Source organism: Manacus vitellinus, unplaced genomic scaffold (genome assembly GCF_001715985.3).
Source record: "Manacus vitellinus isolate BGI_N305 unplaced genomic scaffold, ASM171598v3 scaffold_20_pilon, whole genome shotgun sequence".
Taxonomy (NCBI): domain Eukaryota; kingdom Metazoa; phylum Chordata; class Aves; order Passeriformes; family Pipridae; genus Manacus; species Manacus vitellinus.
Window position 1 is genome coordinate 5,224,460 of NW_021939471.1, and position 24,876 is coordinate 5,249,335.

Sequence of the window (24,876 nt, forward strand, 5' to 3'; positions counted from 1 at the left end):
GCAGGCTGTCACCTCTGTCTGTCACTCCTGCCAGGGCAAGGAACTACAAAATATGCTTGGTGCCAAGGGTCCCTGATGCCAAGGGTCCCTGATTAGCTCCACATTTAGCACAAAGCCATCGTTATCCTTGCTCCTTGGGCCATAATTGTTACACCCGACGTCCTCTAATGACATTTATAAGCTGTGCCTCACATAATATAATACTGCCTGTGGAGTGGCAATGCTCCACAAGACAGGAGACAGCACTGTCTGGAAAATGCCTCCCCCGCTTCCGTAGGCAGCAGCTCTGCTGGGCTCCACATAAGACCTACAGAAAGATGCACCACTTGAACACATCAAACACTGAGCAGGTTATGAGCCTATGAAGAGGGGCCACAGGCTCGAGGTAGGAAAAGGGAAAAAAAACTTCCCCAGTCTGAGCACATGAAAGCCTGAAAACTTTCAAACTTTTTGGATAAAAGGTGGCTTTAAGTATCTTTCCTCTAAAGAGACTGGCAGAATAAAGCCACTGTTGGAGCACTTGAGCTTTCTACTCTCAAACTCCCTGAAGTCCATGGGAGCACTGTGTTGGCTTTGGTCAGCTTTGGATCAAGCCACAGATGCCAGGGCAAGGTATCCCAAGAGCAGCATTGCTTGTGCTGGTGCAGTCTGCTGTGTCCCACAAGAAAAAAATCAAAGAGAAGTACAGAGAATTACCTGAAGGGAAAATAATCCCGAATTTACTCTTGGGCAAAGTACAAAGCTTTGTCTTTATTACCCCTGTCCCTAGGCAGATTTTTTCCTCCTCTTTCACGTTCACCCTTGAATTCCCTGCTTGCTTTCTGGGGACAGGGGCAGGTTTTGAATCTCACAGTAGATATTACCCAGAGAACAACAAACAGGTGATTTTCACCTTCAGGTGCCTGAAACTTTCTTTAATGTTTCATTGCAAGCACACACAGCTGGCTGGCAGTGCACACAGTGCAACTTGAAAAGAACTGTGGGTCGAAGTATCTCACAGCAGAATATTACTGTGGATTTAGCACTAATTCCAGCTTTATTCCTTTCCTAATTCCTGTATCACATAGCCTTATCTACAGAGATAAAATCCCTTGAAGTGCACTTGCTTTGATGCATGGATGGAAGACTTTTGTCAAAAAAATGTAAGATTTGCTTAGAAAACAATCACCACTATATTTAGACCACAGTCCACTCCAAACTCCCCTGACATATTTCAGTGCAAACAAGCAAAAGCTTCCCTTGGCTGCCTACAAAAGTTACATTTCAGACAGCCTCTGGTCTACCAGGGTGATGAATTTTAACCTCTTGCAGTATTTTGAGCATGGCCATGCTCTCTTAAAGCTAAGACCATCACTGCCAGCACAGCATTTGCACACCATGTCGCTAATTCCCTGACTGCCTCAGAGTATCAGTGTCCCTGAAGGGCATTCTATTGATTTATAGGTAGATTATGTTACTTGCTTGGCTTTGGAAGATCCACGCTCTCTGCCCGGCATCCTTGCAGAAAATGGCTGTGTTATGCATGCCCTGCCTAGGTTTTTCAGGAGCTCTTCAAGCCAAATCGTAATGGGGCAAGGCATAGATCTTTTGATGTCAAATCCTGTATGATTTTACAGCTGGCAACAAAGAAAATTTACATCTACAGTAGACAGCAACTTTCAGCCAGGAGGATTTCAAAGCACTTTACGAACTATCATTCAAAACAAGTAACGCTGAATTAAGACATTTCTAGGTTGAAATATAGAATATATTGAACAGAACTACTCAGCAGCTTGGGGTAAAAGGTGAAGAATACAACATCCAACTGAATGCATGCAATGCAATTTTAGTTAGGCAGGATGCAATTACAAAAGCTGGAGTTCGGCCAAGCCACCAAGGTTAACTACTCTACTTTTTCAAAAAGTATCATGGGATTTTTCTAATGACCACAAGTTAATGATGTTATGTCTGAAAGTCAGCACCTCTCCCCTTACAGTGGCCTTTACAATCATTTAATAGCAATGGTCCAATACCAGATCCAATGAGAAAATCCCAAATCACCATTCCCACCATCTCAGAAACCTGTTTCTTTTAGAAAAAATGGGTTTGGAAGAGACCAAGTGAGTCACTAGGTCCAGTTCTCTAGAATCCTAAGAAAGATCACACGTATAATCACATCACTTATATTTAGTCTATAAAGTTCGATACATCTTCAAGATTCACTTCAAAGTTATGAACACCACAAACTATCACAAAAGGAATTACACAGACCTGTGATAAATTCAGGTAAGTAGCAACCTTCAGTACTTTAAAGTATAGTATGTATCATGAACTTTGTGGTCTCTTAGATATATCCTTGGACTATGCAACAAAAGGATTGAGACTAAATACATGGTTATGATGGTAGATTCCTATGGGCTATAGTAGGAATAGTTACATGGACTACTCAAGTAATAAAGGGACTCTGGCAAGCTATTCTCTATTAAAGAAAACCAGAGACATTACCAATAATTATAATTAGAAAGAACATATCCCTGTGTGACACATAGAAAAAAATCTCTTGTAAGTCAAAAAATCACACATGGCAAGCCAGTTTAAATATGGCCATTAACATGACAGATACTTTAATTTCTCTGCACCAATTTTTCTATCTTCAAATATTAATATTGATGTAAAAAAAGCTGAAAAAAAAAGACAAACAAGTTATCTACAATTTTTATATTGTCACACGTGTCTTTGGATTTCTCTTGGTCAATCACTTTTTTTTAAATGGACTTTTAGAACATTCCCCCAGTTAAGAGGTGGCCTGTGTTTTCAACTGCTTGCTAGAAAATTCATTACAAATAAAATGTAGAATTTAATTGTGATAACGAATGGTACTTTAAAAAAAGAGGAATGGAAAAACTAGAAATCCCAAAGGCCTTTATAATCTTCCATTCAGATCTTGAGTATTGCTCATGTGAACCAAACCATCAGATATGACTTGCTGGTGAACATCTATAACATTCTTCGCTACCAGATATAAAAACTGCATGTGTCAGTAAGCCTTTGGGCATGATCTACCAAAATCAACATTGGTTTTTATGTTGATTTCTCTGTGCTTTGACCCTCACGCAGCAGATTACAACAGCTTACCAGCTGCAGAACAGCATTTGCACAGCTCATTGTCTCATGCCCCTTTGTTGAGTGTTGATCTGATTAGGTAAATGAGGTATTATAACTGACCTTCTAGAAAGTTTTGGGCTATGCTTTTCTTGTGGAGGATATTAGATAAAGAAATCATAATAGCCTGTGGTAGCCTGGCTTCAAAAAAGCTAGTATTCTAAATCAAAAAAAGGCAAAATAAATCAAGCTTAGAGAAGTCAGGGCACTTTCTCAGGAGCTCCTCTGCCAGCCATGAAGACCTCAACTGCCATCAGTGAACCGAGCACCTATCCTACAGGATCTATCTTGTGTTAATTCATTAAATGCCAAGCAAACCGTACAATACCTTCATTGTCACTTTTAACACTTATTGTACCATCATTTGCCAACAGTTACTTTTCCTTGCTGCCAACATTAAACTTGAAGCCCTAGTGAGAACTTAATGGGATTGAGATTTACATCGTTTGCCAGCAATTTCAGGTTTTGACACATCGTAAGGTCGCTGGTAGATGGTTCTTTGAGTTCTCAATTGTTTAATTGTTTACAGGTGAAGTGGCAAATCTGACCTTTGCTCTCATGCTAGCTGGATGTCGAGAATTTTTCATCTGGGAATTCATTTCCTGCAGATAAAAACCCCCTATCTTCTGTTCCTAATACTCTGATCTTTATTTGATTAAAAGGATTCATTCTGATTTCTTTCCCTGTGATATTGCATAATATCACGGTGCCCTGTCTCTTTCGTGAGATCTCATCAGAGTTCACTTCTTGGCCCTTCTCTGAGTCCTCAAAAGTACCATGGTGGGCACACAGCTGATTTTGCTCACAGTCTTGAAATACGTGAAGATATTTAAGTATGCAGGCAATGCAGCCAAGCTATATTCAAAGGTCCTTTCTGTCATCCAAACTGAGAATCTAAAACCCGGTGTTAATATTAATCAAAAACGGTTTATGAATGTAAGCTCCTGCTGAAAACAGGGGGATATGCATATTCTCTTAGCTTGGATCAAGCCTTTGATGACTGAAATATTTTTCAGCGAGAGACACCAAACAGAAACAAAAAGAATTGAAGAAAACGTAGTTGTTACGACTGTCTTTTCTCCCAGCAAGGAGGGTTTTACAGCTGTGCATTTGGAGAAGGAAAAAAAAAATACCCCACCCCACAACGTTTATGTACCTTGGTATGAGTGCAATAACTCAGCAATAACCCAGCACATAAAAAAGGAGCACACAAAAGGCTTCAGGTGAAACTCTCTGCTGTGCAGATTGCTTGTCTGCTTTGCTGGTTCACCCTCCAGCTCTCCACAAAGGCAGCTTTAGGTCTGGGAGATGGAACGGATCACACTCTGGCTTTGCCCATTAAAAGCAGCACTGACAGCTGTCTTCACACATTTGGCTCCCTGTACTCAAACCGAAACATGGAAACAGCAACCAAAGGCAGCATAGACACATCTAATGTTCTTGGTGAATGGATGAAAAATGAAACCATAAGAAACTAAATTTGACTGGATATTTAACATTTCTTCAATTAAAAATGTCCTTTTTAACCCCAATGTGGCTTTCTATGCAAAAACTTCTGCAGTAAATGAAAACTTTCAGATATTTCTTTTGTGCAAGAACCCAAAACTATTCTCATTTTGGTGACTCTAACTGTATATTACACAGTGGTGCAGGCTCACTGCAAATACCTGATTTTTACAGGGTCTCTTCTCAATGGCAGCAGACCCTGCCATCCCAAGCTGCTACAACACATTTATTCTGCCACCACGCAAGAGAAGGTGAACAAGCATAAGCTGCAATTCACTGGGCATTTTCCTTATATTAGACATATCTGGAATCCAATTCTGTGCTACATATTACCTTAGTGTTGCAATGCTAGTAGGGCTTGCACTTGTGTATTTCTACAGACTGTGAAGATGAAGCACTATTTATTCTCCTAAAAGAAAATCATTACAGAACTGTAAATATAGCAAGGTAGAAGAATAAAAGTCATTGCATTTAAAAGCTAAAATTATCTAGGGGTGACTGAGAATCCATGTTTGTTAAGAGCATCAAATGTAAAACCAGGTTCTTTTGTGATAAAGCCTCTGGAAGCATATTTTTTTTTTTAAATTAAAACAATACCAGAAGTCAAAGTGTAAGTGTAACTTCACATCTGGAAAATGTTGTTCCTTTATCTTCTTTTTTTTTTTTCCCCTAAGCAATAACCTCTCATGTTTGTGGAAACCTTGCTTAGCAGAGCTTTCTAGGAATCACAGATTGTTCTGCTTCTTATTGTATCAGAAACATTTTTTCTTTTTTTTTTTTCCCTTTTTTTTTTTTAATTTTGGCATGAAAGCAGATGAGCTAAACACTGAAGTGGTTTTGGCAGCATGAGTTTTAAACCTTATAGCAAACAAAACATTTTTGCCACTGCACCTCCTTTCAGACATGGCTGGAATTAATGTGGCCCTTCCTCTTACATCTTGAACAGTCATTTGAAGAGGCTAAAGTATGTGTACCTTATATTCTGGTGTATAAAGTGTGAATGACATGCCAAAATGTCAACAGAGCTTCCATATACATGAAGACCATGCACTGCTGTCAGTTTGTTAAACAGTTCTTCAGACACCAGCTCTAGGAAAAGAATAATATTCCAGATAATTAAATAAATCCCAGAGACCTCTCTCTTTCCCAGAAGACAGAAACCACCTGCCCAAGGCCACTACTGATCAGAACTTTTTGGAGTTCCTGCTGTAGGGGAGCAATGGGAATCTTCTACCACCAGCCATTTCTTGCTTCTAGAAGTTGTCTGCTTATTTGGGATTTGAGTACTTTCCACACAGCCTTACAGCCTTACTCTCTAACCCTGCAAACACACACAAGACTCTCTGCCAGCAAAAACATTCTCAAACCAGTGTTTTGACCAGGCCCCTCCTTCTCAGGAGTGCAATATTGCTTTAACCTTACACCTCCAACAGCAGCATGACACTTTTCCTTGCTCCCCTGCCGTGTGCTTGAATACCTGCCACCTTCCTGGTCATCTGGTGTCCATCCCATCTCTCTGGCTCTTAAAAATATTTACAAACCCTTACATTCATTGCTTTGTTGCTTTCCAAGAAGACCTATAAAGTCAATAAACCTTCATGACACCTTCCTGAACATCATTTTCTGACACGAATCATACTCGAAAAGAGAAACAAAATCAGCAATGCAGAAAGAGGGAAGTTACTACATTAAGGTATGACCACAAACAATTTTTACAGCTTTGCTTGCATCCTGCAGCCTCTTTGTAATACCAGTCTCCACTTGCTCATCTTTCTGCTTTAAGAATTTGAACTCTCTGGGTCTTCTTTTTCAGCCAGAAGGATTTTAACACAATATGGATATTACCATAATAAATAATAGTCAGAGAATATAGTCATCTGCATCAGTAGACAAGCCTGGATCTTTCCTAGGTGCTCCTGCAGAGCACTTCTTTAGCTCTGGACTGGGATTTAGACAGTAATGCAAGCTCCAATCCACAGACATATTAGAAACCACCGTTTTAATGGGAGTTTAACAGTCTGATGCATTATTTGATTTCCAAATGCAGTCAGTGCCAGCCCATCATTAGACATCAAGGCAATAATGTGGCCCTGGGGAATGCTTCTCCCTAGGCCCTAATAATCACTATTGGCCCTTAAATTCATGCCAAAGTGTTAGTTCATTCAACATTTTGCTCTTTTTTGTCACAGCTTAAAGAGAAGAGCAGAGGATAATTTCATACACAAATGTACAAGAGATTTGGTGTTCATCTAGTGTGAAGAAGGTAATTTAAAAGCTCTTCTATTTAGAAAATCTAAATATAAGAAACTTTGGCCTTCATTTATTGGGATTCTGAATCAGGTCTGGAGACCAATAATAGTTCAGCTCACAAACCATAAAGAGCTGTAAGCCCCACTAATTTCACGCTCCTTTAATCTGCTTTCATCAACTGTGTGGATTTTGTAAAAGCACTCAAAAATTAGACGTTACCATTTAGTAAAAGCATTGACTGATTTCTAAAGGGTTAGCTTGCAGCACTACTAAAAACATTGGTGACACAGCAAATAATCCAGTGCGATGAGCTTCCCAGCTCTATGTGATTTCTATTCTAGCAACATACATATAACCGTATGAAAGTTATTCCCTTCTCTTAATAAAGAGAGAGAAAAAAAGCTTGGCCTGGATGTTGATCTGATTCCAATGAGGTTATAAATAAACTGTTACTCGTAGTCTCCAAGACAAACCAGTTTGGATGTGTTCAAATATCACATTCATTAGCATAGATTGTATTTACACAAATAGAAGAAAAAAAGGTGATAGTGAGCAAGGCCATTGATTTCATTGTACCGAGCAATGCAAAGCAATTGAATGCTGTTAAGCAACAGTGTAAGCAATCTTGCTTTTACCCATTCTCTAATAAATTTCTTCAGCATGTACTTTCTTCATCTCTGTGATCATTGTTATCGTGAATAATTGCATTAAGAGTGCTGTTTCATCAAATTATCTTACAACTGCAATAATCTTTCATGAAGATTTTTAGGATAATAGTTACTGTGAGTATAGAGAGAGCTGAGTTCTGAGAAAAAAAAAACACAAACAGCTTAGTGCAAATGAAAACACATTGTGAACAGCAGGTCCTAGCACTGTGCTGTACAGTTACAAAGGGCATTAATGGAGAACAAGCCTGATGAGATCCAGCTGATCAACTGTCATCAGCTTCTTGACCACAAAAAACAACATCATCTCCATCCTTTCACTCCAACTCAGCAAAATGCTGAAAAAGCTCCTATGACCAACAGCCACAGTGCACATCAAAGCACAGACACTGTTCATGTTATCCATCAGGAAGTATCTGTGACAAAATTAAGACATCTCCATGTGCAACCCTATGTCTGATCTGCATTCCTTGCCACCTTGGAGATGAGTGACACAGAAGAACAATTGCCACTAGCTGAAGTGGTGGATGGACACTAATAAACTTGCTAAGACCTAACAAACTGGGCATAAGACCTCTGCAGGAAGACAATAGGAAAGTCACTTCCAGCATCAAGTAACTTCCAGTGATACCTGAGCATCTAGACTTTAGAGTCAAATTTAGATGGCAGCAACAATGACCAGGACTCCTTTAGTCATGAGAAATGCTGCAGATATAGCAACACCACAGGGGTAATGAGGCAGTGATGGACAGATCATGAGACATCTGTCCGTGATGCCACTGCAAGACAGGTGAAAAAATCTTAGAATTTCTGAGATGACGTGTTTTCACCATCAGGCGAAACAAAGAAGTATTGATACTGTTGTTGGAGTGCTGTGCTAAGGTCTAGTTAGCCACGCTCAAGGAATTCTAATTTCTCAATCTAGATGACTGAAGATAAGAGGAAATAGAAAAATTACGTGAGACTGTGGCCTGTTTGACCTAAGACAGAGGCCAAGAAGAAGTGTAATGGCTATCATAGGATACTGTGGATGTGGAGAGAGAGGACACAAGTCAGGAATTGGAAAGAACTGGGAACAATGAGCCATTTGGTCTCTGCCACCTCTATATGAACCTACTCAGCTGTCTCTCATCAGAGGAGATCTGGAGTGTGAATTCGGACAACTTTTTTCCTGATAGAAGATCCACACCCAGGAATTAGCACGAGATTCAAATTTCCTGTTTGAATTCATACATTAAACTTTTCACCTCTCTGGAAAAAAATACAGAATTTTTGTAAGGTTTTAAACCTGCTATAACATCTTTCAAAGTGGGGAAAAAAGAGCACGAGGGAGAAGGATATGCACATGGAAATATTATTCCTTACTGAAATCAATGGATACTGTTTCTGTTAACATTACAGTATATTTATCATGTCCCTTTCCCTCCTCCTGAATGGGGCCAGTGAAATCCTGACATTATGAACTCAGCTGAAACCCTGCTCTGATTACTGTACAATCTCTGCAATAATGAGATCCAGGTTGGGTTAATGTTTTCAAAGGAAGGGAAGGTGTTTAATAATTTTAACTCAAAGACTGCTGCTGAAATTAGTAGTATGTTAATTTTGATTGCTTCGGTGTTCAGAACAGACAGGCTCTGGTGATTTTATCACAGCCCTGGCATGCCTGAAACTCACTGGAAAGAAAAATCACCCATTTCACTGCTGCTCCAAGAATCAATTGATAAAGCCCTTTATCAACAGAAAGCAGGGGAGGTGAACAAAAGCCCTGCTTGTATTTGTTCAAAGTACAAAACGTGCAAGTCGGATCTAAGGAAAAATTATATGACGACTGGGTTAGAACTACGCAAGGCCAACCTTTTCTGTACTGTCTAGAGATCTCTTGTTCATAACCTCAGGCTACTATCAGCACTGTGATGCCTGCAACAAAGTACTATGTGCATATCAGTACTTGATGAACTGAATGAATAAACGTTAAATCCCAAAGCATGATGTTCCTTGTGATCTCTGTTAAAAGCCTGCAACCCTTTAAAACAAGAGCCTTAACATCATAATATCTGTGGCATCTAAATCACCATGAGAAATGAGTTCATTTCCCATACACCGTGTTCTGCCAAGCAAAGTTATTTTTCCGAACACTTATTATGTAACTGTTCAGGGGGAAAGGCAAGACTGGAGCTAACCCCAAGCGTGCTCAATGCTTAGTTCAGCCTGATGAGATGCCTTCTGCTAATTGGAGCAAGCTCCTCTTTAGGTTCCACCCTCCTTCACCTCCCTTCTACTCCCTCAGTCAAAGTGCTGGCAGAGGCCCTGAGCCATAAGCAGCTCCTCCACTGCTCAGGCAGTGCTGGAACTACTGCCTTGTACTGGGAACCTGCTATATATTCCCAGAGATCCATTCATGTCAAAGTGCTTTATCAAGGTTCAGACTCAAAAGAAAGAGAACAGGACATCTGTGTTCAGGGTCTGATTTGTAATTAAAAGATTTCTGTCGAGCTGGACATTTGGAGCGAATCCTGCACTTGCCTTTCCACAGATACTTTTCTCCATTTTAATCACAGGCTTCCTTTAGGCTTTTATTTGTGTTTTCACTCTTTGTAGTTACCTTGGATGACTGTAAACTGCGTGAACACAGGATAAAACACCTTAATACCCAGCACTGTTAAGAGGAGTGAGAAAGCAAAGCGGTGTGGCTGCAGAGCAAGGGCTCAGTGAACAAGGACAAGCATTCAAACTGATGAGAGAGGATCCAGGAACTGTGAATCCAGCTTAAAAAATGCCTTTCATCAAAAATAATAAATCCAAGGCACACCTTTTTTCCCCTTGGGTTTCTAGACTGCATTGCCAGCTTGCTTTCTACCACAGAGGGGCAAGAGAAACTCCTTAAAAGCAATCAAAGAAAGCTCAGATCTTCAATAAATCGCACGTAGAGGATCCTAAGCTTGTGTATGAATTCAAAAGACCACAGGGCCCATGATGAAACCACCAAACTTGGCAGCAAGTGCCACCCCTTGCTATGCACAGTTGGGAAAGAAGCCATCTTCCCAAAGCGTTTATTTACAGCTCTCTTGATAATATACACCTACACCTGGACCCATTAAGCCAATATCAGCGTTCCAATGCTTTTAATGATCTCCAGATTTAGGCCTCTAGAGACAGCCAAGTCTCTGAGCCATGGAAGAGAAAACTAGTGGTGTTGAGATGGAGGTTTTCTCAGGCCCCAGAGGCAAGACGTGTGGCAGCTCCCAAAAGGTTTGATTTCCCTGATGCGCACAGACCCAGGAGCAAGTCTGCACTCGGACTAGACCAGTCAGACTGAAAGCAAGCTCTGATTCCGGCATAAATCAAGAGGAGACAGCACGAGGCCTACGGGGAGCAAAGAAAAGATGGAATCAGGAAACCACAATTCATCATTTATCTTCTCAGTATCCTGCTAACAACGGAAACTTCCAAACTAATGACTATTTGAATGCAGCCTTGCAATGTATCATCGCTGAACAGAGTATTGAAACATCAAATAGAGAGTTCTAAGATCAACAGGATGTTTACAAATAATTATTAGGAGGTGATTGCCTAATTTTGGACTTTGGTTTGATGTATTTACCTTCTTATATTCAAATATATCTGTACTTTGCAGTATTTACACATATCAAGTTTGAGGCTTCACAAAGTATTGCTATAAAAATGCTGATTTACTATTTATGCAGACACAGTACACATTTTACCATGCTGCAAATGCAATTTGCCAAGCTGTTTCATTCCTTCCTTTGTGGTTGTGTGATTAAATATTTTGATTTTCCTCTGTTTATTTTGCTTAATAAACTTTCGTGCGTTTTGTTCAACAAATAGTACAAAGTTTGGTTCTTGCTAAATAATCTAATTTCAAAAAGAAAAAAAAAAAGGTTTTCCTTATCAGTCTTTACATTTATCACTTGACCTAAATATGACCCCCTATACTATGAGAATTAGTGTGCTGAACATTTATAAACTGTCATATTTAATATATGAACCCCATTATTTTCTGTCCGACTTTGGTTATGATCAGTTGCAAGAAAAAAGGAACTGCTACATACACAACCCAATACTGGTAATCTGATTTATGGGCTGATGCTTCACTACTAAATAAGACTGGACCATGCCCTACACAGGACTAAGAGAGGCAATGATGATGTGGGAGATTCCTGCTATGCTTTGAGGAATGTCCATAGCTCAGTTGTGCCAGGCACTGTACAAATAGGTATGTTTTAGCTACTGCAGCTGTATTGAATTTCCCTGGGTACCACTGATGTACAGTAATTCTTAACAGACACGGTAAATTGACTTTAACACATATCAGCTTGTGTTTCCCTGCTCATTGTGTCCCACGCGCAACCCCAGACGCATCACAAAGTCCTTGAGCGTCATTTCCACATGAACCTCCTGACAGCAGCACTGAGAAGGTCAAAACTTTCCCCACACCACCATATGGGAAACCATGGAGGATAAACTATCCCATCTGCCCACCCTGGGTTTTGGTGTTCTGCACAGGGGAGGTGAGGGCAACATTTTGCTCTGGGCAGGAGGGTCCTGAATGGTGAGAGGGGCCAGGCCTTGATGCCATCTCCCCAAGAAGCTGCCAGTAGAGACAAAGCAATAGGTGTTCACAAATACTTCTCTCCCTCGGGCACTCCAGCTTTGATACCTGTTATCTCTGAGGTCCATATAGGAACAGGGAAGAAAGACAAAGAGACTTTGGAGGGTACATAGCAGTCCAGAGGAAGAGCCTAATTTCAGTGCCCTGCATGTCCTCTGGTCCAGCCAGTCCTGCTTGCCCTGTGCACAGGGGTGACCAGAGACGCTGAGCTCCCTCTTCAGGCACCTTAATGCAGAACCAGGTCATCTCCCTTACACCAGCATTATATCAAAAGTCACACGTTATCAAGGGAGAAGCTGTGATTCTGTGTGCTTTTTGGTTAACCATACACATCCCTTCAAAAGGCAGAACATAATTCTGCCACTACGTCTATGTGAAAATGCATATACACATCAGTATTTATGGTGATCACAAACAAATATTACATAGTTTTGATCAAGGAAGAGTATTAAGAAACACAAATGCTTTCTGCTCCACTGTAGGAAATACTTAGAAACCAAATTTCACGTACCAAGAATGATGCTACTGAAAGCACCAATCTGGGGCAGTTATGGACCTTTTCTTACACACATCCAGTGATTTCCATTTTCTTTGTTCTTGCATAAATCTTCTTCCTCCATCAGCTGATTTGGTCAGATTTACGAGGGATGAACTGGCTCTCTCAAAGCTCCTTCTACAATCTCAGTAAAACTATAACACTTATTTATATCTCAATTGCTTATTTGTAAAATGAAAATAACTGTACTCTTCTCAGACAGGAAGTTGGTTTCATCACAAGACCGTGAACGCTGTAATATTCTTCTTTAAGCCATAATAATGTTGACATTTTACTAGTGTTTTGCTCTTCCCCTCCCAGAATTGTTAGATCTAAAAACCAATGCTTCATACCATGTACTGAAATGCCAAGGAAGAGTATGATATAAATATACGGATACGAAACAGCATCTAGAAATGATGATTCTGATCTTTCAAAAGACAAATCGCTAATCTGTGGCTCTAATGAGATATGGGATGATAAAGGTCATGCTGAGTAAAGGACTAAGCTGACATATCAGTCCAGAAGTTTCAAAACTGATATTGCTGCTCTTGTCCCACTGGGGAAAAAAAAAAGCAATCCTTTGTGTGAATTGCAGCAGACTTACAGGCACATTGAAGAGACCCTTTAACTCTGCTTAATGCAAGGACAATTTTAAACTCACCCAAGGATGTGCAGACTGAAGCGTGGCACTGTGGCATTTTAAATGCCGCAAAATTATTCCATTTATTCTTTCAAAAGACACTTTCAGTCTGAAACTGGTAAAAGCTCTTTCACCTCTGCACATCTTTATGAGGATGATTAATGTGATAGAGTAGAAGTTGCCAGGTGACTGCGAAAGGACCTTTGGTCAACAGTAACTTGAATTAGCTGCTGACATAAAAAAGGAAATGCAGAGTAACACAGCTGTATTCAATTCGGGGCTTGCTAGCCTAGGACTTGATGTTAATCTGATTCAGAATTGCTGACAAATAAGAGGACCTCAGCAGAGCACTATCGAAATCCCTAACTTACACCTTTCATCCTCAACCATGTTAGCATTTCACCATCACTCCCACTGGAGTGACAACTGGTGTTTGGCACCCTGCAGAGCTCTGCAAAGACTGGATTTCACTGGCTGACCTTTTTTTGATTTCTTTTGCTCAGGTGAACTGGGTGTTGTCTTAATAAAACCCATCCATCCCATGGTACTTTACTTACAATAAAGGCAATAAAGATCTGAGACCTCTCCCAGCCACAGAACTGTTACAAAAAGGCTGGACTTCACCTGCTGCTCTTCTGCTTAGTCACCACTGAACTGGCTTGTTCATCACTCCTAAGATCTTTGATGAAAGCTAATGCCCTAACACTAAATAAGCAAAAAGTCTGAGAAAACAACCAAACTTCTTCCTTTGAAGAGTTTATTCCTGTGTCCCCAACTGAATAAATGCTATAAGCTGTAGCTGAAAAAGTGTCTCGTTCTCTGCCTTCCTTTCAGAAGCCCCTTTAGGCTTGCTCTGGGTTGAATTTGCAACTATGCTCTTAGATCAGGTTGCACTACACTGATCAGGTTCAGAAGAATGCACAGACAAGGAGCAAGAGAAGGCAGAGGGAGAAGGAAGGGGAGAAGAGAAAATGAGGGTACATTTTTGGGAAAGCTGAGAAATGAGGCAGTTTCACTCTTGTGTTTTCCCTGCCACCCAAGTGAGCTCATTAATGCGTGCAGAATTTGAGGGAGATTGATTAATTGCACAAGGGCCTAGAATGGACACGGTTATTGTCATTAATTCTAAATAACTACAGTATCATACAAATTGCATCTAAGGGGAACAGAAGAAGCTTTTGTCCCTCTCAGCAGTAAGGAAAATACAAAGTAAACACTGTTAATTATAGAAACAAAGGGATGGAGTCAGGTACAAAGCTTTTAGGTCACTGACTCCATTCATAGAAGGGGGGAAGAAAGGAGGGTAAGGTACAATCTAACCTAATTATAGCTTTGTAAAAATTATTTTCAAGCCATTAACTGAGATTTGGCCTACTTACATTGTAAACTTCTAGGGGTAAAGACTTGTTCTTCTCAGTATTTGCCCATCTTGCAAAATGCAGACTGTGTCCCTGACCAGAGCTCCTGGTTAATCCCCCATGCCATGAAGGTGAGCCAGCCTTGGCCAGCCATGTGCTGCTGAAGGACCTCTGGAGCTCTCACTCAGAATTAATAGCTGGCATAGCAAAATGTGGTTTAAGACTTGTGTAGTATAGTGAAAAGAGAGACTGTTCAGTCTAGTAACTGGTCTTTCCATGAAACCCCAGTATCTCTGGCATTAGAGTAGGCATCCTCTCCATGCAGAGATCAGCATGAGTCAGGAGCCAGGCCAGGAAAAGCTTTTTCTGAGAACTCAGGGGTATACACATGGTTCTACCCAAAATCAGTCATCCAGAATCTGGGTCAGAGTAAAAAAAGAATTGGAAGAGTTACAAAGTTGAGGGGGAGAGGACCTCTTGGGGAATGATCCCAAGTATCTTTCAGGCTGAAAGTGCTATTTACTGAGAATGAGCCCATTCTTTTTGATTTTCTATTTCTTCCAGGTCAGCTGTCTGCATAACCTACTATACACTGAGAACCAATTATTGTCATGGTTCTGTTGTGATATGTATGATACCTGCTGGTTTTGTGAAGGCCTTGGGTGCTGGGACCAAAAGCACAGACAAATGATTCCATGGAACAGGTGGGGGAAGGACTGAGAAGTCTTGCCTGACTCTGTGACTGCAGAGAAAAAAATCCTGAAAATATAAATGCACCCTTAAAGATCCTAAAAGTGAAAGGCAATAGCAGAACTGAAACACGTTATTTTAAAACAAGCTGATTTAGAGTAATTCCTGATTTTAAAATGTGCTGTGAGGGACTGCACAGTGTAGAAATTCTGTCTTCTTAAATGGCCCACACCTCCCAGCACCCCAGCGATTACTTTTCAATTGCAGGTGAAGAAGTTCCACAGTGTAATTTATAAGTCATCTCTAATCTGTGGAAAGCTCTGATATATTGCAGGTAAAAGTGCTTTGCTTCTTACACAGCAATCATCAGATGTCAGGAGTACAAGTGCTTGGTTCTGCCAGTATTCAGCCTCATGCATAGGTTTGAAAAACACGTGCAGAAGAGCTGGCCAGGAGCATTATTTTTTAATTAAGAGGGGAAAAAAAAAGTCTTTACAAAGCATCTTAAACTGACAAGGTGAGGTGTGTGGAATGACCTAAGACAGACAGGCACTGATTGAAAGCCATTGAGGTAATTCCCAAAGTAATTAGATCTTTGGACAACAAAGTGATGAAACAGGACAAATGACCTTTTCTCATTCGCACACTACCAGCTTATTTTTCTGATTTGTTCCACTCTCCAGGAACAGTATTTCTTTTAAATACTAGCAGAAAAAAATATGGCTACGGCACTGAGCTGGGATGCAGAGTATCTGGATTCAGCGCCCGGCTCTGCAGCAGATTTCCAATATGACCTTGGGCACATCCATTAATCTCTTGCATCTCACTTCTTTAGCAGTAAAATGGAAGGAGAGCTACTACTTTTTCCTTGCCCGCTTGCTTGTCTTCTCTGCGGACCCCGTAAGCGTTTTCAGAGCAGAGTTTCCTGGCATAACCACGTCTATAAATTTAGCAGAGGCCATGAAAGTCAAATGCTGTGCTAAAAGTCAAGCATAGAGAGGCCAAAGGCAGCATTTGGAAGCACTCTCTGGTTGCTGTACTACCCGTACCTGGGTCTTTTCTCCAGCCTAGGATGTTCCCAGGCTGTCCTGTGCCCAGCACAGCTGGCACCGGCAGGAGATGACCCCCTGCCACCCACTGGCCTTGCCACTGCAGGTAACCCAGTGGTGGTGCATTTGTGAGGCGGCCCCCATGACCTCCAAATCCCTCTTGAAATACAGAATTTAACAAAGTTTTAGAGCAGAGGAAGAAGGTAGGTTTAAGCCTAAGTCATAGGGTAGCTTTTATGTAAGATACAGTATCAGATAATTACAGATTGGCCTTACAAAGTTATAGTGAAAATTTACCATCCCTGGCATCTAATCACCCCTCTACTGCATCTGTGAGAGAGCAAATATATAAATATGCACCCATACACTGCCATACACGTTCTGTCTGAATATAATATGCAAATACCTATGTGTGTATGAATACATATCATTACACACCCACACATGATCACATTTCATCATAGAGGGGAATGTCAGAGCTGGTTTACCATCGGAATAAACATCCAACTTGACACATTTTTCATAAGACCTCTGTGAATTCTATATAATTACATTTTTGAGGATGTATTTTGCAAATGTGCCAGATAACGCCAGAAGCACAGCTTTGAGTTGACTGCATTCTTACTCCCACCAGTGTCCTTGCTATGACAGTTTTGATACAAACAGTGTATATTAGATCATTAGTACAGAGACAACCCTCTCTCCCTGCCATGCTTTTGAAGCTCAGTCTGATGAATGGGAACTTGCTACTTTTGTGTTGAGCTGGGCCAATATATCACACAGCTGTGCCCAGGGAATGGCACCTAGATTGCCTCTGACCACGCTTCTGGGGTGTTCCCTATCAGCAGAAACAAACAAACAAACACACACAACATGCCTACAATCAATCAAGATATAATTTTACAGAAGCATACGGAAGGTCATTCATTGACTAATAAGGCAGCCAATTATCCAGGGCCCATTAAAGTAGTATGAGCACTCAAACCTGCACCCGCACGTGTGAGGTTGCCCAGTGCCCCATGCAGACAGGAGCATGTTTGCATGCCTCCCTCTGCCTGTTGCAGGCCCTCTTCAAAAGCAGAAAAATATCTAACTTATGGAAGTGTGCAAAGAATAATAGGTCCAAGATTTCTGTGCATGAACGAGGAACAAGGATGGGCTTTCTTTTCTTTTTTTTTCTTTCCTTTTTTTTTTAATTTTAAACACTTACAGACTACTTCAAAAGACAAAACTTGTAAAATCTCATCCCATGGGAAGACCATGAAATGACCTGGAAGAGGTGACAGTAATTACAATCAGAAGTTGTCCAACGATACAGCCTTACGCTCTACATCACCCTTTTGTTAATCAAGTGGTTGTATTGATCCCCTCTCCTTGGATGCTTTCCCTTTTACCCCAGGGCCCATGCAGTACTCTACATATGGGTTGCAGCTTGAGCTTTCACAACTCCATTACAGCAAGGCATTGAATATGATCTGGAACAGCCCTGCACCACAAATACCTACAAATACAAAAATGTTTTAGCTCTTCTATAGTTAAATCTGTCCTCCAGAGACCACATGCCACTTCTATCACTGTTAGAGAAGCACAATAACTTTTTGATTTTCTCTTTCTGTTAGTCTCTGCATGACTCCCACAACTTTTGGATCAGATTTTAAAAGAATACTAATTCCCTACAAGCCTCATGAGAATAAGTAGCTTTATTCAGATGAGAAACCCCAGCCGGAGCTCCCACTGATGGAAAGGCTGTACCAGAAATCATGCTGTACTTGCAGCATTAAGGACCTTTGCAGGAGAGAGCTGCTGTGAACCAAACCACAGGAACTGGCTTTATACATTCTTCTGACCATGAAAGCATTCAGAAATCTGAATTTTGGCTATTTTTGTAAAAAGCAAAAAAGAAGGTCTCCTTACATCCATATTTATGGACTCTGTTATTTTTCTTTTTTTGTTCAAGATCAAATTCTGGCATAAACCAGCTCTTCTCTGTTGACTTTGCAATCACACACGCTTATACTGACTCTGCATTGACCCTGCTGATTCTCCTTGTCATTTCTTCCTAATGTTCTCCTGTGCAATCTCTCCTGTGAACAGCACGATGACGATCAGTTACCTCTCAGAGTCACTGACTGGTTAAAAAAGTTGTATTACAACTTTAATTAAAAAGACAGTTATTACAGTCATATTTGAAATTCTGTTATTTAAAAAACAAAAACAAAAAACAGAAGAAATACAACCACATCCAGTTTCTTTCCCGCTATGCTCATAAAATTGGAAAAATTCTGCTGGAAAATCCTAAAGATCATGCTGTATATTTAAATTTCAAGACACACCAAGTTTAGAACAAGATAATGTGGCATTTTAATTATAGGTTTTCTATTTATATATTTCCTATGTGGCACAAGCCCCCTTTAATGAAAGCATGTTTTAGAGTAGCTTCAACACCCAGCAGTTATTGCAAGTTTTTGAATGCACCAGAAGCTTATCAGCTAAAATATGTTAATTTCTCTAATGGGGTAATGAAGTCTAAATGCTTTCAGGAAGACATTGCTATGATAATGGGTCTACTTAAAACACAACATTAGGAGAACCTTGATTACAGGTTGCTCAGTAGTTTCTGACTTCCTTAGGAACCAGAGTTTCTTCCATTGCTAATTTGTTGCAAGAGCTGCTGGGAAGGAAGCTCATTTCCATTTAGTTAGTCAATCACCTTCGATAACAAAACCAAAGAGTTGGCTGCTTGGAAAAATTCTGTTAATACAGCTGTGTGATCAAGACTTAAGGACTGACAGAGCTGCAAAGGCTTTGAGGATGAAGCGAGTCCAAGCCACATACAGGGGATAATGTGGATGGTGAGGTGGTGGCACTTACAAAAGAAGGTCATGGATAGTCAAAATAAGCGGCAGGTTTGATGAGATGAGAAAAATGCAGGGGATGAATTATGTAAAGCAATGGAGATGACATGTCTGCTAAGGAACCACCTGACTGAAGTCTGTGCACATCTCTGGAACAAGACTGCATTTTTACTTATGCAATGCTTGGTAACTTGGAAACTCCCCCATCAGAGCCTCAAGACACTTGTGTTCTCTGTGTGGGAGCTCTTCTTGACTTTATAAACCTGTTGACTTCCCAAGACTTGAACCTTATCAACAAACGTTTCTTCCACCTTCAACACACACAAGCAGCCCTCAGTGCTAGCTTTCTAATTCCCCTGTGTTTCAGTCCTCTACAAAGCAGGAATTTTCCTGGTCACACCGTTTGTGACCAGGAAGGTGCAAAAGCAGAGCTGTGGTATCTGCTTTGTGTCCCCCAGACAGAACCTACATACAAAATGCCATCCCCATCAAAGCCCTGGACAGCCTAACCCTGTGCCTGCCTTTGCTTCCAAGCTGAGGGGTGCAATGCACCCACGTTCTGCACCACCTTCCAGCAGCAGCATGAGGCCTTTTCCCCTGACTGCTCCCCACCACACCTGCTGCAGAGACAGTGCCTGCTGCCCCCACCTTGGGTTTGCTGGGTTGTCAGCTGCCTGGCCTGACCACATACCCACACTTCTTTATTCCTCCGTGTATCCTCCCAGCTGTAGGATCAGCCCAAAAGAGGATGAGCCAAGCCAGCAAAGATTCAGCTTGCTGCTGGATGGGAGAGCAGGCATGTGGTGCGTATCTTGCATGTACGTGGGAGCATCTTGTCAAGCAGCAGCCTATGTACAAGCTAGCAAGCTTCTACTGAAAATTAGATAAAAACTGAAACAAAAAAAAAGGAGAAAAAGAGATAACTTCTGTATTTCCCAACTCATCACACCAAGTTCTGACCTCAGACATTGCATCTGATATCCATTATATGAAAGGCATGCAAGTCTGCCCCTGTCATACAGATACCCTCTTTGAAAGGAAAAGAGTTTGATATTTGACTCGATTTGTTTAGCTGGGACTATGCTCTCCCTAGCTGTGGAAACAAATGGTGCTGTAAATCCAGCAGTATTGAGCTCAGCATGATCTAAGTGAAACAAATACTCTAGCCTGGTATTTGCATTTTCTCTTTTATCAAAACAAATAGTAATCCACTCATTAAATCCAGTATTTCTGTAATTAATTTGTAGTCATTACAAATCACCTTTAATTGGATTAGCTATAATTACAATAAAATAATTTCTTGAAATCATGTTATGTTTGCAGGACTTTTTTTTTTAATTTTATTTTAGGGATATGAACTCAGGTGAATATTATGAGAGATGAGAAACACTTCAGAGGTAAATATTAAAACCCCTTCACTCTATTTTTGCTGAGCTCATCTGTGTATTGCCTCCTTCCGTCCCCAGTGATCCCGTCTTGTACTTGAACTTGACAGACCCCAATTAGCCAAAGCAGTGACTCATTGCTGCTCCTCTGCTGCCTGACCTGGCCCCCGCTGCAGCATGCAGTGGCAGCTGGTGGGGGCCCTCAGGAGTCTAATGGCCATCATGACTCTCCTTTCCTCCAGTGTCAGTCTGTCCCTGGCATTAATCACCTCATTCTGATGCAGGAGGATCAAAGCCATGCCTATGTTTTAAAAACAGACAGGCATTTTCCTTGGCACAGCATGACACGACTTTAAGGAGCCAATTCCTCTGAAGCCTCCCATTTTTATGGTAAAACAGGTCCCTTCGCAATGTCTCAAATCAGGCATCCAAAAACTACTTTCTGTGCTCTGAGACTAATCTTTGCATTAAGGCAGCCCTGGCCCAGGTCTGCACCGTACACAGTACCATTGGTTTTGACATAAGTTCCAACCCAACTCTCACCCCACTCTTGGGAGGGATTATTTCACAGCCAAGGGTGGCACCAAACAACTACACCTCTTGGATTCGGCTCTTCCTCTTCTTATGCATGCTAACACAGCTCCAGCGACTTCAGCTAAAGTTGGCTGAAGATGTGGAGCACACCACATACAGAGGGGACATTCTCATGCACTGTACACGATTTTACAGCTGCAGAAGCCACCTAGGCTTCTATGCTCATATTCTGAGATGAAATCAAATATCGTGTAAGGAAGAAATCAAACACAAAGGGGGCAATGACCTATGGACACAGTCGACCCCAGACAAATGGAATAAATTTGCTGGAAACACAGGGTTCTCATTCAAGACCTTTCATTCTTAAAATAAAATTACATGGCACATTGGCAGGAATTCTGGCACTGCTCTAACGCCAGTCACAATTTCACATTTAATACATGCTGTAAAAATAGCACATTTGATTCACATGAGCATGTCATGTCATATAAATGTTGCACCGTTCTGCAAGGTACATTTTCTACCACGTATATGCTTTCCTTTCCACTTACTACAGCTCTCACAGCTCCTTGTGAACAGAAGTCCAGCAGGATTTAATCAGGTTGAGCAATCTGAAAACTCATTTTTTTAATAGGTGGAATCAAACTGGCTACTAAAGCACAAAACAAAGTTTGCTGGGAAAAAAAAAAAAAGAGGGAGTCCAACAAAATGTTATATTTAAAAAAAACCAAAAAAAAATCATAAATTACGTGCATTTTATGCAACCTGAGTTTATCTAAGGCTCTGGTGTTTCTATTTAACTAACCCCTTAAACAAAATGCATCTCCAGAGCTTTCAACAGCATCTCTTCTTCCACTGCTGTTGCTCATACATACACCTCTGTGCTGATCTGTCTCCTGCTCCCCCATTTTCCACGACAGTTCAGGTCTAGTGGGTGCAACACTCACTCTGATTAATAAGTGAATTCTTCCATAAGGGAAAGAGCAGTGGGACTGACAAGCATGACACTGGCAGACCGCTCTAACCATGCGGCATCACACACAGGCACACCTATCCTCTCCAGCTCCCCTGACACTCCTCTGGAGAAAGCAGGGGGCTGCCCTACCCCAGTCCCTTCCCAAGGCACTTTTGGAGGACCATGCCTGGCCCTGTGCTGAGCCACTGCCCTGCAACAGTCAGCAGAGGACGAAGGTGTTGTCTGAAGGGTGGTGCACAGAAAGCGCACGGCGAGGGGCCGGGAAAAGCGCAAGGCCAGCAAAAGGCAGGGCAGGACCTCGACAGCCCACAGTGAGCTGAGCTGAGATTGCTGCGCTTCACAAAACAGCTGGATCAATATGTAAAGGAGAAAGAGGGTAGGGAAAGAGTAATTAGAATGAAACATAACTTTCCTCAGTTTCTCTTCAAGTTCCATGGCCAATCATGGCATAAATGATGCAGAGCTCATATATTTAGCATCTTTGTTCAAGACATTGTGTGGCCCAACCCACTTTGCTTACAGTGTGTATATTGCTTGAAAATATAGCCTCTGACTCGATGCTCAGACATGAGGCAGACATTAAGTATGTTAATATTACAGTTGTAATTGCATGTTTTTTTTCCTTCTAATTTTGGAAGGATAATTCTTTGGAATAATTACATAGAGGGTAACTTAAGTTCTGGGAAATGTTTGAGTCACCAAGAGTCACATCTGCACTCCCACAGAAAGGCTTGTTGAAATCCTGAACATTTTTATCCCTGCTAATTATAAGAGCTGGGCAAAGCAAAAAGTTGGTTTATGCCTTTTAGGAGAAACACATGGAGTCGACTTCAAAGATGCTATAGGGATTTCCTCTAATGGAAATAGTATAGCTGCTATGACAAGTTTCTGACTTTAGATTTGCTGAAGATTTTCCACTTCACAATTAGAACAGTATTTGATGTTTGTCCAGTACTTTCTTGCTTAAAGACCACACAGCCCAACTACAAACAACATCTCTCAATTCTTATAAATTTCCCACACAGAACTCCCACCTAGAGCCAGGGATGAAATGGAAGAGGACATGCAATCCACTGTACACAGACAACTTCAGTTTGTAGTACAGTCACTGCATAATAGGACACTAAAATACTCCCAAAAGGACTGCAGAAGAAAATTACATACAACTAAAACTGCCATTTAAATGTCAGGCTTGCAGAATTCCAACTCTGAAGCTGCTTATTTCAGAGCAACCAAGGACCCATGAATAAACAAAAAACTGAAAAGCTAACGGAACTTTTCAGTGTTCAAAAATGTGATTTTAAAACCTGCACATCTAACATTTTAACAAATTTGTCATCAGCCAAGATAAGTTCAAGTGGAGCTGCTGCACTTTATTCTCCTCTTTCCTTGCCCAGTTGTAATGCAGATTTATTTCAGCAGCCCAGGGTCTCTTAGTAGTGTTTATGTGCTACCCGCAGGTCTGGAATCCTCTATTCATTCACATTATTTAAATAATAATACATATGTATAATCCTCCTTCCTCCTGTAACTGTTCTACTTGAAGAACCAATTAATTCCATTTGTTACTTCCTGGTGTATTATTTCTTCTCTACAAGCTGGAATCCCTTTAGGAACCCTGTCTGCCCTTGACTACTGATTATTTCCTTGGCTTTTCAATCATCAGAGCCTCTTCCTGTGGATTTTAGAGCATTATTGTGATTGTCAATTTTAATAATGCGGGTTTTCAGACTCTGCGCCTGCTGCAGGCCTTTACAAAAAAAAAAAAAAAAAAATGAAAAAGAACAATCCTGCTTTCCATAGCTTTAAAAATAAATGAACCAATTATTTTGATTTTTTTTTTAAATATAAATAATGTGGTCTTACTTATTATGTCTCCATATATTATGTGATACATATACAAACACTGACACACACACAGCTCTTCTCTCCTTCTGGTACTGGTCTAAGGAATGGCCATAAAATGCCTTACATTTAAAGAAAGTGAGCTTCCAAAAGAACAAAGCAAGAAAAGGATCAGCTATTTAAATGCCTTTAAGTAGAAGGCACTAAGCTCAACTCTTCTTTGAATCCTGAACCCCTTGAGGAATAGCACAAGCCATTATATCTGTGGCTACACCACACTTTTTCAAGACATTATGGATGAAAAACATTTAACGTATTTTCAAGAATTCATTTGCTGTGTGAGCACCTGACCAAATGTTCCATAAGTGCTTGAATAAATTCAGAAACAAAGGCATTTCCTGAGGCATCAGACTTCAGGGATCAGAGTTTTGGATCACTTGTACTTCCTTTTGCAGAATTACGTGATTAGGGGAAGCATTAAGTGGCTACATACCCCTGTAGCTGGGTAGATGGATTAATTTTGCTATTAGGTTTCAGGCAGAGCCACACCACCAGATTCAGTCCTACAGTTGCAGCCTTGGAAGTTATAAATCTCCAGCCAATGCCACTGGTCATGTCTATTTGCCTGCACCCAGACTGCTCTGGCATGGAGTGCATAAAGGGGATTAAAACTCCTCCCTATGCATCTGGTTAGGTGGACAGCCCAGTAATGCCTCCAGTTTCAGCAAGAACTTCTGCTGATGGTTTTGATAACTGAATTAACACCATAAACAAAAATGACACTTCCTCTTAATACTCTGCTCTGTATTGCCAC